The sequence below is a fragment of the Carcharhinus amblyrhynchos genome, chromosome 13 (genome assembly GCF_965287045.1).
Source record: "Carcharhinus amblyrhynchos chromosome 13, sCarAmb.v2.hapA, whole genome shotgun sequence".
In the NCBI taxonomy this organism is placed as follows: domain Eukaryota; kingdom Metazoa; phylum Chordata; class Chondrichthyes; order Carcharhiniformes; family Carcharhinidae; genus Carcharhinus; species Carcharhinus amblyrhynchos.
In genome coordinates, this window is record NC_137336.1 from 6,088,382 (window position 1) to 6,106,505 (window position 18,124).

General features: G+C 41.7%; 1 pseudogene across 1 annotated transcript; it reads right to left on the reverse strand.

Moving 5' to 3' along the window:
* Window positions 1–1,420: 1,420 nt before the first annotated feature.
* On the reverse strand, window positions 1,421–17,738 carry LOC145351626 (protocadherin gamma-C5 pseudogene; annotated as a pseudogene). The gene is made up of 2 exons (XR_013888438.1): window positions 15,066–17,738; window positions 1,421–1,522 (listed from the first exon to the last, which is right to left on the reverse strand). The product of XR_013888438.1 is annotated as a protocadherin gamma-C5 pseudogene (transcript).
* Between the last annotated feature and the right edge of the window lie 386 nt (window positions 17,739–18,124).

Consider the following 18,124-nt stretch of genomic DNA (forward strand, 5'->3'; position numbering starts at 1 on the left):
TGAAATTTGACATTGTACCTGTCCATTTGGCCCCGAGTCTTTATCTGCAGCACTGAACAGTGCGACTACAGTTCCAACTGGAGCATCTTCTGAAACTGTGCTGGACAAGGTCCTCAGTGTAACCTCAGGTGCATTATCATTCACATCTATTATATTCACTAATAGAACACAGTGCTCGGGCACTGGGTGAGGACCTTTGTCGATTGCTTGAATGTTAATCTCAAAAGCCTTTTTTTCCTCATAGTCCAGTTTCCCTTTCACTCTGATTTCGCCAGTTTTGGAATCTACATCAACGAGTTCACGAACTCCAGCTGAACTGTGGCTACTAAGCGAGTACATTATCTCTCCATTTAAACCATAGTCCAAATCAGTAGCATTTAACCTGATTATTAGAGTTCCTATTTGTGCAGTTTCCAAGAGGCTGACTCGATACACCGGCTGGGAGAAAACAGGTGAGTTGTCGTTTGCATCTTTCACAATGATTTGAACCTGAGCAGCGCCTGACCTTATAGGGATCCCGCCGTCCTTGGCCATTAGAGTTAATCTGTGGGCTGATATCGTTTCTCTATCCAATGGCTTCTGCAACACCAGCACCGGTAATTTTCTTTCCTCGCTATGAATTTGTACGTCGACAATAAAGTAATCGTTTGGGAGGAGCTGGTACATTTGCAGGGAGTTGTTGCCAATATCCGGATCGTGCGCAGGGTCGAGAGGAAAACGCGCTCCGGGCAATGCAGTCTCTGAAATTTCGAGGCGGATCTGGTTCTTTGGAAAACTGGGAGCGTTGTCATTAACATCGAGAATCTCCACTTCAATCTGATGCAGACTTAGGGGGTTTTCAAACATAACATCCAAGGACAACACACACGTGAGGCTCGGCCCGCAGAGGTTTTCTCTGTCAATTTTTTCCTTCACAAACAGAACGCCATTGTTTAAATTGATGTCCACATACAGCTCCCCGGACCCGGGAGCAATCCGTACACTGCGGCCCGAGAGCTCCTTTATATCTAAACCCAAATCGGCTGCGATATTTCCGATAAAGGCGCCGAGTTGCAGCTCTTCGGGAATCGAATAATGAATTTGCCCAAAAGCAAAACTCCACGGGAACATACAGTACAATAGCTGGCATTTTAGGAAGCAATATATTTGATATCTCATTTCTAGTCAACACATTCCAATTGTTTCAGTGCTCGCACGCACCAACCATGATCCTTTTAATTGTGTGCATCGTTTGAAAAATAAAACCAAAGAGCTAGATGTACTAAGTACCTTGTCGCTTTGCGAATCGCTCGATTCTTTTTTCAGTCAGACCAGTTCATTTCTCCCAAACGCGACCGAGCTGCTCGCTATCCAATTTTACACTGCCTCTGATCGTGCGTGATGGTGGCTGGGTAGTAAAGGGGGCCGTCCGGATCCCCATTCACATCTCCGCTTCTGATTGGTGAACAGAGCCACAAAGAAATTCAACCAATTGCAATGTTACTCGTTTCTTAAAGCAAGGACTGAAAGTAGCGTTGCAGACCTACAATTTTTGTTGCACAATTAAAATTTTATTAAGCTATTTTCACCATTATTTGTTACGCGTAAACATTTTCTACTGAATGAATGAATAATGTAAGATCACATGTGGCGAATGTCCTGAAAATAAATAAAGACATAAGATGGAAAGGAATCTGCAGAACTCATTATGTCCAAACATTCAATTCCATTGTCACGATTAATGACCATGAATTTAAAATCACTGCCTTCCAGGCCCTTGGCCTTTGCCTCATTACTAACACTTTCAAAATGACTGGAGTATTTCAGGGCATAACATATGTTCGTTTCTATAGTTATTTTTATTTGTTTTCTCAGCCTTGGCAGTGGGTGCATTTTCTTGCAGCCCGTACTCTCACAAAAAGTAATTCACTATACATATATTTAACCCACGAGAACATTTTATGCCTCACACATTGTTTGAAATGAGCATATGTCACTCTAAAAGTAATTTTACTTTTTTCACCCGTAACTACCACATAGTTCTTTGTCACTGAAAAATGTATTAACACGAATAATCTATTTGAATTACAATATCTGTGAGCTGTAGAAAGCCAAAAACGATGCTGGAAAATACACTTGGAGATAGTAATCTAATACACCTGCCTGCTGGTACGAAGCCAATTTACAATCTATTTATCGTATAAACTGGAAACCCCATAGCCCATCTCTTGTGGCCTATCATCAAACGTCCACTTAAAATCTAAACAAAGTACATAATTTAATTGGTACGTTTCCTGATATAATTGGGATGAAAACATGGTTAAAATGCACAAGGAAACCATTCTATCCATTGTGTGCATATTGGCTCTCTGCAAGAACTAATCACCTTGTCCGACTTCCTTGCAGTTTTATATCAAGCCACAATATTTTTATCTTCAGATAATTATCCAATTCACTCTGAAAGCTATGATTGAATCTGCCTTCCTCACAATCTTTGGAAGCATCTTGTAGATCTGACCAATTGGTTGCACAGAAAGACATTTGCTTCTGTTGCCTCTGCTTCCATCAAATCTCTTCTCAATCTTCTCTGCTTTATTGAAAGCACTACAAGTATTGCTACGATATCCACATAAGAGACGTTTTTGATCTCTGGAAACGTTCTCATATTTTATTCTTCATTTGCCCCAATTCTTTCGCATCCTTCATGAAGTGTGCTGTTCAGAATTGGACACAATATTTTAGCTAAGGTTCAGCTGGCATTTTATACATGTTCACCATAAGCTACTTGGGTTTTGATTTAACAATTCTTGAGTGTACTGAAAATGAGACATGCTGTCGAAGTTTTGTTCCCTCTTCAGGATAGATCCAAATGTACAAAATGTCAAAGGTAACAACAGTTAATGCTGTATATGAAAACTGTTGTTTGGTTGCATTCTGATTGGTTGACACTCTGCCATGGAGAACGCACAGGGAGGATATTCTCATTATTATGTTTAATTTAAAAAAGAGCAATGTCTGTGCATTTTATTTCCGTTTGCATAGGACGTGCCCCTATCCATGAATATAGGTTGCTTGTGGCAAGTTTAAGTGAACTAAATGACGAGCTTGATTGTTAACATACAAGTGTTCGTCACTGTAATTCTTTCCACATTTGAGATTGTTCATTTACCATGATGTATATCCCACGGCAATGCTCCAAACAATCTGAGTTATCTGCCCAAATTGGATTTAAACAATACTTTTTATTCATTTGTGGAACTTGGGCATCGCTGGCTGGCTAGATTTTATTGCCAATTCCAGTTGCCCTTAAGGAGGTGGTGGTGAACTGCCTTCTTAAAACGCTGCAGCCCACGTGCTGTGGGTTAACCCACAGTTCCGTTAGGTAGTACATTCCAGAATTTGGACCCAAGAAGTGCAAAGGAATGGCGATATATTTCGAGGCTTATGGGATTCATTTTCCCTGTTGCATTCTCCATAATAATCAAATATACTTGCCAACTAATTAGTACCGATTAATCATGCAACAAAATTGTTCTCTTTCAAATTTGGCATTCATGCATGTGTCTCGATGAGTGAAGCTGAATTATTTTGACGGCCTGTCTATTTTACAGCAATGTGCCTTACTTTTGAACTTTCCTACGTTATTTCTACACCCAAGTACTTTTTAAACTCACTTTCTCAACATTTCCTGCCACCTTCAACGATCTGTGCACATGTACCTCCAGGATCCCTTGCGCTAGAACCTTCTTTAGAAGTTTATCAATTAATTTGCAGTGCAATTCATCATTCTCGCTATTAAAATGTACCACCTCCCACTTCTCTGCTTTAAATATCATCCATCGTGTCTGCCCATTCCACCAGCCTGTCGTTATGTGTTCTTGATGTCTATCATTGCCCCCTTCTCAGTTTACAACGCAAGTTTTATTCCATTTGCAAAGTTTGAAATCGTCCAGACGCCCAAGCCTAGATCAGTGGCCCAAAACGTTTTGTTTATTCAGCGTCACATTTTGGGAGTAACCCAGGAATGTGGTCCGAAAGCCCTCTAGGTCTTTCCCACATAAGGTTTTACCCGACAATTGTCCACAAGTGCTAACTTCTCCTTGGTACTTGAGAGGGCTTAGAACCATCCAACAGAAGAGTTTTAAATCATCTTGTTAATTCGTCTGAAAGAGTGAGAAGAGGAAAGAAAACACCTCTAATTCTAGAATAATAATCCAAAAAATACAGAGTCAGTCAGGCACAAACACGACCCCAGTTGTCCCCCATATAATCCCCCCTACCCGACTCGATTCCCCACCTCCATCCTGCCGATCTGTTCTGTTTCTCCTACCACTTCGGATCAGGCCCGACCTCTCCTTTCAGTCCAATAAAATCCCATCCACGCCAGCCCAGGGTTTTTGTGTTGAATTCCAATTTCACCAACTGTCATATTCACATTCAAACCTGGGTCCAGAAACACCGGGTTTCATGATTACTAGTCAAGTAATAATGTCATTACACAACCAACTTCCATGAAGACAAGCCCAACCCACCTCGACCCAATACATTCCATTCTTCTCCCCACCCCAGTTACTCCCCATTGACGCAGCCAGAGGCGCATTTCGCTGCTCCTATCTCAATGAGCCTGAGTGAGAACGTTGAGAATGACAGGAGTTTTGGAATTTCAATGCGAATAAAACCATCACGATTGGCAATCCACTGGGGAATACCACTCTGAGGAAATTATGGGCCATTGCCTCTCAAATAATTTCGCCTTGGTTTGTACAATGCTTCACTTCAAGAAATTTTTTGTGGTACTCAGTTCCTGCTTTCATTTCAATTGTCAAGAACAATGATATTACTCTCTTACTTGCTCATTTTAGACTGATTACATCATTGACTATGAGGTTTTGCAGCAGCACTTTTGAAGGGTTCAATAAGTATACATTAAATAAAATTTAATAAAACTTTTGAAAGTCAAACAACATGACGTGGGGGTAGGCAATGGCCTAGTGATATTAGCGCTAGACTATCACTCCGGAAACTGAAGTATTGTTCAGGTTTTGAATCCCACCTCGACAGGCGGTGGAATTTCGTAGAATCATAGAATCGCTGCAGTGCAGAAGGAGGTCATTTGGCCTATCGAGTCTGCCCTAGTCTGTCTTATCCTCCTAACCCCACATATTTACACTGATTGTCCCCCTGACACTATGGAGCAATTAATTTACCATGGACAATCAACGTAACCCGCACATCTTTGGACTTTGGGGAGGTGGGGGGAGGGGGTGCGGAAAACCGAGGCACTGGGAAGAAACCCATGCAGACATGGGGAGAATGTGCAAATTCTACTCAAACGGTCACCCGAGGGCGGAATTGAACCCGTGTCCCTGGCGCTGTGAGGCATCAATACTAACCACTGTGCTACCGTGCCGCCCACAGAATTTGAATAAAAAAACTGGATTAAGAATCGACTGATAATCATTAAACCACTGTTGATTTCCAAAGAGAGAGAGAAAAAAATTAATGCCTTTAGGGAAGAAAATCCGCCAGCCTTAACGTCTTCTGGCCTACATATGATCCCAATCCAATAAAATCCACAGCGATTTAGTTGCTTCTCAACTTACCCCTATAAAAGACAACTAGGGATGTAGAAGAAATGCTGGCCAGCCAGTGACACCCGTGTCCCAAGGATGAATTTAAAAATGGGGTGCCACTGGGAATGTTAGAATTTGCTCCCCTTCCCGAATTGCTCTTGAAATACTCTGGTGAGTAACCAAATTAAGCAAATCTATTATTCTTTTGTCTTGGGTTTTGATTAATCACCCCAGTTCCGATGGCACTCACAATTCACCGAAGACTTCTGGCGCGCAAGAGGACATGACATGATCACATTCCAGGAATTTCCAGATGTGACAATAACAAGAAAAAGAAGCTTGGTTTTGGCATGAATGATCCCTTGATTGTGAGCTGCCTGGATCTATCCATGAGCTGATTTCAAGAGAGTACTCAGTTTCCAAACCACTAGCTCCTGGGGGAAGATTTTTGTGTCGGGGTTTAAACATAATTTTGCCTGAATAATGCTACCTGTAAAAGTATCGCGTTGCATGCTTGAGACGCCACAGTATGCATCAGAATGTTAGAAGGGAGAGCTACATTGAGCATCTCAATGTCCATAGTGGCAGCTGTCCCAAGGTGGATGGTGCGCCAGCTGCTCTAGCAACAATCCAGTCCCTCCTCCACAATGTAGTACACAACCAACTCTTGTCAGCTTGCCAAACATATCTCTAATCTCTGCCAACGAGCTTTTATCACGCTTATGGAAGCGTAAAGTTGTGAGCAGCATGTTCCGGAGGACGCTTGTTACAATGGGGAAAGCTGTGCCACATTTAATCAAATCCTGGTAAATCATAGGCAGCTCCTGTAAGGAGACTTAGATGCCCTGCGAGTTTCCAAAGAGAAATTGCATTGAGCTTCAAGGGGGCATGCAGCTGGCAGAAGGAATATAGAATTAACACAATTCTTCTCAGTGATTCTTCAACGTACAATTATATTTGCAATGGCTGAAGATGAACAGCCCTCATCTGACTATGGGCACACATGGGTAGACTCAGAACCATGGCAGTAGCTAAATATATCCTTTACTCATAAAATAAATAAATTACATCCTTTATTTTGGAGATGACCCTTCAAGGAGGAATTCATGTGCCCGAAGTGTACATATGTGCAACGTAGCAGTTCACACATGCCTCAGGATGGCTCTGGCCTCCATTCTTTTCTGGTTGGCCAGTCAGGCTTCCTTGAGAGGGTTAAGGCACATCTCAATTGCAGGAGATGACAAGCCCTCCAACATTTTAGCCAATTATAAGTGGAGGGAGCTTGTCCGTCACATATGTTGAGCTTTGCTGACAGGAAACTGACCCACCATTATCTCACCAAGTGTAAGGAATATTTTACCCAGGCGATACTGATGGAAGATGGCATGACAGAAACGCTGGCACTTGCTAATTCTTGTCATCTAACCAGTTGCACTTCGCCGGGCCTCACATGACGCTCTCTAATCATCATTTCTTGCTACAACTTGAGAAAATATTGTTTTAATAGGCACATGCCTCGTCACTGATGCATACTAGATGCACGATGAGGTATCTGTCACACGTCAATTATCTTGAGAACAGTTTGTGGACTATTTTCTCCTCCCACATAATTTTCCAGTGAACAGAATGAAGAGGACCAGGCTCTCAGGTATTTCCTCATTGGAATATTTGAAAAGCTATTATGTCATTATGTACATTGTTTTAAATCTTTCAAAACACGGATGCTATATTTGTTGTCCTTAGCTCCCAAGGTGTTGCATTTATAGAATTTAGAATAAAACTAACACATTGCTTTTAACATTTTATTACGACACCGTGTCACGATTAACTCAAACCTACAATGTGCATTGATTGCCTATTTGAATTCGATTTGTGCCCAGGTTACTCCATAGATTGAGACATGTAGATTACCATGCAACCCCAGGAAGGAAGATTGGCACGTACATGGGAACATTGCTCTTTTTGCCCTTTCATATGAGCTGATTAGAATAATTGGCTAAAATGTTGGTTACTGTTTTTGCTTTCAAGAGCTACATATTACAGCTACCTGTCTCATACTGTATTTTGAATGTGATGGTGTGTGAAAGACTGACCAGAGGTGGATGTTGCAGTCTCACCAGAAAGAGAAGAGTTTTGGTACATTTTCATGCCTCTGCACGGAACTCCTTTCGCTAACCTCTGATGCAGTTACTGATTCTCTATTGACAGATAAATACTCAACACAAGTAGTCTAAATTACTGAATCGACTTCAACTCAGTATTTCTGTAACTTATGAGAAGAAAAGTTATCCTGTCCATTTTAACCTGGAACTGAGAAATACCCGAATAATATTAACTTGCAGCCATGGGGCTGTGACAAGATCAACGGAGAAGTAACTGTACTGTTTATATAATCTGTTCTCCTTTTCTGCTGTGGAAGAAACAGCTCTGCACATGTGCAGACAGATGTGACGGACAAGCTCCCTCTACTTATAATTAACATGCAAATGCTTAGATAACGTGGGAAATGCTGATGTTTCCGACGATTTAACTAACCTTCCATGTCCCTTAAACGTCATGTGGATCTCTGTAAACTTGTAAACCCAACGAGCAATGTACAGTATTTACCTATAAACCATAGAACTGACAACACTGCCTGAGTGGTGCCACATCATAACGACATAGCGGCCCGTTAGTCTATGAATGGAGACACTGCAGAACACTGTGAATGAAACATTGAACATACATCTTCTTCCCTTCATTTAAATATGCTGAATTTGCATAAATACATCTGACATGCAAACCAAACCTGCCAGGATCAGCTCATTTAGATGGGTCTCACCTCATTGTTCACAGAGTTAGGATAACATTCTGAATTCTTCAGCCCTGGATTTTCATCCGTGTTTGGTTTATTCCAGATATAATTCTTGCCCATAGATGATTTGCATGTGTTTGATGCGATGAAGTCTCTTTTTGTTGACTGCAATGTTGAACATGACTCATAGCGGAAACTCTGAGAAAGTGGATCACCCCCGAAAACCTCAACATAGTTGGGTGGTATCTGAAGATTTCTACTGGCCTTTTGAATTCCATTCAGAGTATGTCTTGTTTCAAAGCAGCAGCAAACAGCCAGAGAACAGGGCTGACTTCCCAAAGCATTTCTGCCGTTGTGAACTTTAATGGCGAGGATAATTAAAATCATGAGGAAAATGATAGAAATTGTACCTAAGGCTATGACTAGGGCATGACTCAAATCAGCTGTGAGACCAGGATCATCCGATAAGCTACTCACATCAGGAAACGTTTCCATATCACTCCCAATCACAGATAAGATGATGGTCACTGTGGCAGAGAGAGAAGGTGTTCCATTGTCTTTTGCCATAATCACCAATCTTTGCTTAGAGGCATCTTTATTCTCAATACGACGGATAGTCCAAATCTCGCCATTGTCTGGTGAAATAGTAAAGAGGTTATGCTGGGTAGCCTGAAAAATGGAATAAGAAAGGAGAGCGTTCTGCCCGGCGTCAGCATCAGTGGCCGATACCTTAGCAACCAAGTAGCCTGGTTCTGCAAACCTGGATATTGTCTCTGTTACTGTTGAGCCATACTCGGCTATTGGGTGCACAATCACTGGAACATTATCATTCTGATCAAGGATAATAACATTCACTGAGACATTACTGGCGAGTGGTGGAGTTCCAGAGTCCATGACCTGAACTTGGACCTGAAAGTTTTTCAATCGCTCATAGTCAAAAGATCTCTGAGAATATACGACACCACTCTCCGAGTTAATAGCAACGTAAGTGGAAACCGAAGAGTTCTGAATTTGAGTCTCCAGCAGACAGTAGTTTAGTCGAGCGTTTAATCCTATATCTGGGTCAACGGCTATGACGGACAATACAGAACTCCCGATAATGTTATTCTCCACAACATTTGCCGTGTAGAAACGCTGCGTGAACTGAGGCCTATTGTCATTTACATCTGAAACATCCACCCGAATGGTTTTCCTGGTTGTAAGAGGAGGATTTCCTGCATCTGTGCATGTGATAGTAACGTCATACTTGGAGGTATTTTCCCGATCCAGTCGATGCTGAATAAGTAGTCTGTAATAGCCCTTCATTGAAGAATCTAATATGAGGGGGAGTTTTTTTGAAATTTCGCAATTTACCTGCCCATTTCGCCCCGAATCTTTATCTGCTGCACTGAACAGAGCGACTACAGTTCCAAGTGGAGCATCTTCTGAAACTGTGCTAGACAAAGTCCTCAGCGTCACCTCAGGTTCATTATCATTCACATCAATAATATTAACCAAAACTTCACAGTGCTCCGGCATTGCATAAGGACCCAGGTCTAATGCTTGTATGTTAATCTCATAAACATTTCTTTGTTCATAGTCCAAATTACCTTTCACTCTAATTTCACCAGTTTTCGAATCCACTCTAAATAATTCACGGACGATTGCAGATGTGTGACTGCTGAACGAGTACATTATCTCTCCATTTGAACCAATGTCTAAATCAGTGGCATTTACTGTGATTATTCGGGTACCAACTGGAGCATTTTCCAACACACTGGCTCTGTAAACCGACTGGGAGAAAATAGGCGCGTTGTCGTTTGCATCTTTTACTGTGATTATGACCTGAGCAGTGCCTGACCTTACAGGGATCCCGCCATCCTTAGCTATCAGCGTTAAACTGTGGGTTGATATCGTTTCCCTATCCAATGGCCTCTGCAACACCAGTACCGGTAACTTCCCTTCCCCACTCCGTATTTGTACATCGAGAGTGAAATAATCGTTCGGAAGAAGTTGGTACGTTTGTAGGGAGTTGTTTCCAATGTCCGGGTCGTGCGCGGAGTCTAGGGGAAAACGCGCTCCAGGCGCAGCAATCTCTGAGATTTCGAGGCGGAACTGCCTCCTTGGAAAGCTGGGAGCATTGTCATTAACATCGAGGATTTCCACTTCAAATTGATACAGACTGAGGGGGTTTTCAAGCATAACATCCAAGGATAACACACAGGTCAGTGTAGGCCCGCAAAGCTGTTCTCTATCAATCTTTTCCTTCACAAATAAAATCCCATTGTCTAATTTTACGCCCACATATTGTTTGTTAGGCCCAGACGCAACCTGCAAACTACGAGCCGAGAGCTGCTTTATATCCAAACCCAAATCGGCTGCAATATTCCCAACAAAGGCGCCCTGTTCGAGTTCTTCAGGAATCGAATAACGAATTTGCCCAAGCACTGGATTCCACGAGGAGAACACACAATACAATAGCTGGCATTTTATCAGCAAATGTATTTTATATCTCATTTCCAGCATAAAACATCCCAATTTTCTCAGTACGCTACTATACTGTTCATACCCTTTCAACAGTCTTTTGGGGAGTTCCTTTTTAAATCCGAGGATCTGCGATGCGAAAAATACCTGTCCACTTTGCGAATCACTCTCTGACTTCATTTAAATCTTCGCATTCTGCCTAAAATTGCCAATGGATTCTTACACAAATCCTCCCGAGCTGCTCGTTATTCCATTTTACACTGCGTCTGTTCGTACGTGATGGTGTCTGGTTTATGAAGGGGGCAGTCCGGATCCCCAATCACATTTCAGCTTCTGATTGGTGAACACAGGCAATGTGAAATTCAACGAATCAGAATGCTCTCTGTTTCTTAAAGCTGCAATGCTTCAAACCGGCTATATAATTATCGTTGCACAATCAAAAAGTGATTTTACCTTTTTCTTCAGCGTGTTATATCTGCCGGTTGTGAAAATATTTCTGCACAGCAACAGTATAATTAACATCTTAAAAATCAGCTTTATAGAAAGTGCGATAATGGCAATTAACTTCAAGAATATCAGGTGTCAGCTGAGTTCATTCGCTCCATCATTCCCTGCATACACATAGGACAAATATTCAACCCTGATTTTCTAATCACTGCCGTCGAGTAAAACTGAAACAATGTTAAAGAATTTTCCCCGTGGAAAAAGAACAATTGTTACTTTTATGATGTATATATGCCCCACCTCTTATCCATACGATATTTATTAAGTCCCTTCGAAAATTAGTCTTTACTCTTGACCAGATGATTGAAAAACTTACAGTTCAATCTCTAATTTTACTCGAAAATGACAAATTTTATCATCTAACGCATATCATCAGACACACTCTAAGTAGCATCTTGTCTTTAAATTTACTTAAAACTACTACACTTAAGTACTTAGTTTTGCATATGCCTCCATCTTTTTCAAACTGAAAGCAAGTTCAGTTCTGAAAATGTTAAATGTAGTTTCCAAAGATGTACATTCAGAATACGGATCATCCAGCCTGGTAATGATGCAACTACTTTACTTTTGAGATGATGTGCTCAGAACTGTTAGCCACACCCGAGAAAGGGAAAGCTGATTTGAATCATTAAAGTTAAAGTTTATTTATTAGTCACAAGTAGACTTACATTAACACTGCAATGAAGTTACTGTGAAATTCCCCTAGTCGCCACACTCTGGCACCTGTTCGGGTCAATGCACCTAACCAGCACATCTTTCAAAATCATGCCAGTAGAACTAGAAAATTAACTTCTCCTTTGTCGATTTGTCTGATTGTTACATTTTTCAAGACTTAACACTTCTACAGTACGTACATTCTTGACTACCATTTCAATTTGCTCTCTTTCAGCTTATCATTTGGACATCTATTTTTGTTTGAAACAGGGGCACTGTTATTGTAACTGATCCTGTATGCTTCACATTTGAATTTCATTTTTAATATTATCCTCCCTGGAAATAATCACATTCAGTTTATCTTGCTATCCACCTACTTCGGGTCACTGGATTCATGGAATGCAGTGGTGCGGTGGCATTTTCATTGGACTAGTAATTTGGAGTCCCAGAATAATGATGATCAGGTTCGAATCCCACCCTGGCAGATGGTGAAATCTGAATGCAATAAAAATCTGGATGTAAAAGTCTAATGATAACCAAGAAATCATTGTTGATTGTCGTAAAAGCCCATCTGGTTCATTAATATCGTTTAGGAAAGGAAATCTGCCATCCTAACCCGGTGTGGTCTATGCGTGATTCCAGACCCATAACAATATGATTGAAACAAAAATGGCCGAGACACACAAGGGCAATCAGCGATGGGTAATGTATACTGATACAGCCAGTGGTGCCCACATTCCCTGAATTTCACCTGTTCTACGAACTTTAGAGAACCATGTAAATCCAATGGCATCATCAAAAATCTACATTTATTCATATATTGTGGCTTAGTTGCCTCTCAAATAATTTCATTATATTCGTTAGGTAAAAGCTTCTTAAAGAAATTATTCCTTCCAACAGTCATTTGTTATATCCTGCAAAGATTCTGAATCGCTGTAGCAAAACAAAATACCGAAGTTGCAGAAAATCTGCAATAAGATTGGAAAACCTAGGAGATACTCAGGAAGCCAGACCTTATATGTGGACAGAAACCAGGTGAATGTTCATGCCAATTACTTTCATCAGAACTGAAGAACTGTGGAAATGTTATGGTTTTTGAGTAACTCGTGCAACTGAAGAAGGAGCGATGGAGTTAGGGGTGCGGGCTTGGGAACTGGGGGTGAAGGAATGGAAATTAATTAATTTCATAAAATGTAGTACCCACAACTGGATGCAATACCACAGTTCCCCAGCCGCCAAATTAATTTAACATTTGACAGGGTGTCAATTGGCTCAGGGTGAGACTTCTTCAACTATCTGTTTGAAAATCCTACTGGATAGATTGGAAGACCAATCGGGTGGCCTGAAGTTCTGCAGTACTAGCAGCGTCATGACAAGTGGTGGCCACTGCAAGGACTGCAGTCAAAACCCCAAGAAGAGGAGCTGATGGAGATTGCCTTCATGGTAAGTTTACTGCATTGATAGGGCCTGGTTGGCAGACTCCAGCGAGGGCAGTGAAATGCATGATTCGTAATGCCAAAGGGAGTACGGTTTCTGGCGGAGTATGACTTTGGTGCTGCCACCAATAGACACAGGAAGCCCCAAAGATGGTACACACGCCTGGCGTGGCAACAAGCTTTACAGCTGAAGATGTTGGGCTACCCAATCGCCCTCTCCATGCTATGGGTAAAATAGTGATTTGGAAGTGATGAGGCAATGAGGCGTTTAAGTGCCCTCCCCCACCCCACAACGGTATAACTCCCTCCTGCATAATTTGACACAGCTCGAGTACAATTGACAAATAGGTGGACCGGCCACATACTGCATTCGAACAGCCCCTAAACTCTTGTGTTCATTTCTGTCGCTGGAAGACCATACATATCTGCCCCATTTTTCGATAGCCTCCTGTAATCTTCTGGAGATCCATGTATACCACACCGGGAGCATTAACCTCATCAACCTTTCTGTTACTTCACTAAAAGACTCTAGACATTAATTAAACACAATTTGCCCTTAAACATATTTGCTGGCTTTTCTTAATAATTCCGCATTTTCCAAAGTGACAATTAATTTAGTGTCAAACTCTAGTTTTCAGAGCCTTCCCCACCATCAAGGTTAAAGTGGTTGGCTGCAATTAATGGATTTATTTCCAAATCGTTTCTTGAACAAGGGTGAAATATTTGCAATTCTCCAGCACACTGGCACCATCTCTGGGTCTACGTAACACGCGAAAATTACAAATTGTACCATTTCTATTTTCATTTCGCTCATTACATTTGGATCGACCTCATCTGGTCCCGTTGTCTTATCAAATACAACTACAGACAGCCTAACCAAAACCTCAGCTTTATTAATTTTAACAAATTCAGTGTCTGAATTACCTCCTATTCACCATGACGTGCTTAACATCATATTCCTTGGAAAAGATAGGTGTAAAGTATTACGTTAATAGATCAGCGATGTTTCACCACACTTTGGTCCCTAACTAGCTAGTACAAATCAGAAAAGACCGCTGAAACCTTGAGGATGCTGAATCATTTTATACCCAAATGGATCTGTTATTTTGAAAATTGTATGTAGCCCAATGATACAGGGCAACATGTTCATTTTCAGATGATCTGAAATAAAGAAATCGACTGTTTTCTATAATTCGAGCTGAGACCACGTTCAGCAAGGGAGGAGCTTATTTACGCAAATCTGTCTGGAACTCCAGGTACCATTACAAAAACAAATGTAGTCTGTGCTTCCATGGTTACATACAATCTATGAATTTCTCACCAGTTCATTAAAATGGAAATATTTGACAAGTGTGGGATAACGTCCACACCGTTTATGCATTTAAATAAAATCCAGTGGGTGTCAACGATATGACGGCCTTCGCGGACACTTTTTGAATCCAGTTGATTACCCTCAAGTAGAAGGGAGCATTATCTGATTGTTGGAGATATCATTACACACCTAAATAATGGGGTGGGAATGGGGGTGACAGGGTGTAAAAAAGACAACAGATGATTTTAAAGTCAGGGTATTGTTTCCATCCCGAAATAAATGTTTCCCTCAGACATTTGTGCATCCAAATCAAACATGCGAGACTCTTTGTTTAGTTGCGAGCGCCTCACCTCATTACTTGTGAAGTTGTTGTAATTTTCAGAGTTCGTCAACCCTGCCTTGTCTTTCTCAATAGGTGCATTCTGTAGCGCGTACTTGGCTGCAGAAAGCCCACATGCGTTTGCCGTTAGGAAGTCTCTCTTTGTTGACTGCAACGTTGAACATGACTCGTAGCGGAAACTCTGGGAAAGTGGATCACCTCCGAATACTTCGACATAGTTGGGTGGTATCTGAAGATTTCTACTGGCCTTTTGAATTCCATTCAGAGAATGTCTTGTTTCAAAGCAGCAACAGGTGCCGAGGGAACAGCATGGCATACCCAAACCATTTCTGTTTCGGTGGACTTTAACAGCGAGAATAATCATAATTACCAGAAAAATGGCTGAAATTATTCCTAAAGTTAATACTAAGGACAGGCTCAGATCAGGTGTGAAAACAGGGCGTTCTGATAAACTGCTCACATCAGATAACAATTCAGCATCACTACCTACCACAGATAAGATGATGGTCACTGTGGCAGAGAGAGAAGGTGTTCCATTGTCTTTTACCATAATCACCAACCTTTGCTTAGAGGCATCTTTATTCTCAATGCGACGGACAGTCCAAATCTCCCCATTGTCTGGTGAAATGGTGAAGAGGTTATGCTGGGTAGCCTGAAAAATGGAATAAGAAAGGCGAGCATTCTCCCCGGCGTCAGCGTCAGTGGCCGATACCTTAGCAGCCAAGTAGCCTGGTTCTGCAAACCTGGATATTGTCTCTGTTACCGTTGAGCCATACTCGGCTAATGGGTGCACGATCACTGGAACATTGTCATTCTGATCAAGGATAATAACATTCACTGAGACATTACTGGCGAGTGGTGGAGTCCCAGAGTCCATGACCTGAACTTGGGCCTGAAAGTTTTTCAATTGTTCGTAGTCAAAAGATTTCTGAGCGATAATGACCCCAGTCTCCGAGTTAATTGAAACGGAAGTGGAAACTGAAGAATTCTGAACTAGAGTCTCCAGTACAGTATATTTTAGACGAGCGTTTTGTCCTACATCTGGATCAAAGGCTGAGACGGAGAATATGGACGCCCCAATAGCATTATTCTCCTTCACGTTTGCTGTGTACACAGTCTGGGTAAACCGTGGGGCATTGTCATTTATATCTGAAACCTCTACCCGAATGGTTTTTTTGGATGTCAGAGGGGGATTTCCTCCATCCGTGCATGTTATAGTGACGTCATACCTGGGGCTACCTTCCCGATCCAGTCGGTGCTGAAGAAGCAGTCTGTAATAGTTCTTCATGGAAGAATCTAGTTTAAAGGGCAGCTGATTTGAAATTTGACATTGCACCTGCCCATTTTGCCCCGAATCTTTATCTGCTGCACTGAACAAAGCGACCACAGTTCCAAGTGGAGCATCTTCTGAAACTGTGCTGGACAAAGTCCTCACAGTCACCTCAGGCGCGTTATCATTCACATCAATAATATCCACCACAACATCACAATGTCCGGACATTGCGTATGGACCCTTGTCCATTGCTTGTATGTTAATCTCAAAGTCACTGCTTTCCTCATAGTCCAAATTGCCTTTCACTCTAATCTGACCGGTTTTGGGATCCACACCGAACAGCTCTCGAACTCTAGCGGAACTATGACTGCTGAAAGAGTAAACTATGTCTCCATTGGGACCATCGTCCAAGTCAGTGGCATTTAATGTGATTATCAGGGTTCCTCTGGGTGCGGTTTCCAACAGTCTCGCTCTATAAACTGACTGAGAAAAAACAGGGGCATTGTCATTTGCATCCTTTACTATGATTGTAACGTTAACTGTATCTGACCTAATGGGGGTCCCGCCATCTTTGGCTATTAGAGTTAAAATGTAAGTTGACTCTGTTTCTCGATCCAAGGACCTTTCCAACACCAATACTGGCAATTTTCCTTTTCCGCTGCGCGTTTGTATATCGAGAATAAAATGACCGTTCGGAAGAAGCTCATAGGTTTGCAAGGAATTTGTCCCAATGTCCGGATCGTGCGCAGACTCGAGGGGAAAGCGCGTTCCCGGTGAAGAAAGCTCTGAGATTTCCAAGCGGAATTGTCTATTTGCAAAACGGGGAGCATTGTCATTAACATCGAGAATCTCCACATCAACCTGGTATAGATTGATGGGATTTTCAAGCATGACATCCAAGGATAACACACAAATCTGGGTGGGTCCACAAAGCGGTTCTCTGTCAATCCTTTCCTTGACAAATAAAATGCCATTGTTCAAATGTACGTCCACATATTGTTTCCCCGGCCCAGACGCAATCTGCAAACGACGAGCGGAGAGCTGCTTTATATCGAAACCCAAATCATCTGCGATATTCCCAACAAAGGCGCCCAGTTGCAATTCTTCAGGAATCGAATAACGAATCTGCGCAGAAACTAGATTCCACGAGGAGAATACGCAATATAGCAGTTGACATTTTAGCAACCAATATATTTTATATCTCATTTCCAGCATAAAGCATTCCAATATTTTTTAGTCCGACGCGTTTCGATTCATACCCTTTCAACTGTTTTCTTTGGAATTTTGTTAAACTGTAAGAACGGCGTTATTTAACATACTTGCACGATTTGCAATTCTCTCGGCTTAACCACTTTTAATCTCCATTTCTTGAATTGTAAATGGATTCGCGCACGGGTCCTCCCTAGCTGCTCGCTGCTCCATTTTACACTGCGTCTGATCGGACGTGATGGTGTCTGGTTTGTGAAGGGGGCAGTCCGGATCCCCATTCACATCTCAGCTTCTGATTGGTGAACAAGGGCAAGCTAAAACTGAGCCAACCAGAACGTCCTGATTTCTTAAAGCTAGGATGTATAAAACTAGAACAAAATATTTCTATTTATTGTTGCACAGTTAAAAATTGAATTAAGCTTTTATTTCACTATTATGGGCATTTATTTATGCTATGAAAGCTATCCCGAGATAAAAATGCACTGAACATCATACAAATAACTTATGCTTTTCTTAAATTAGGCATTAATGTTTGGTCCATCAGTTCTGTTCCATTTATAGTCCATTGACGATTATTCGATCAGGAT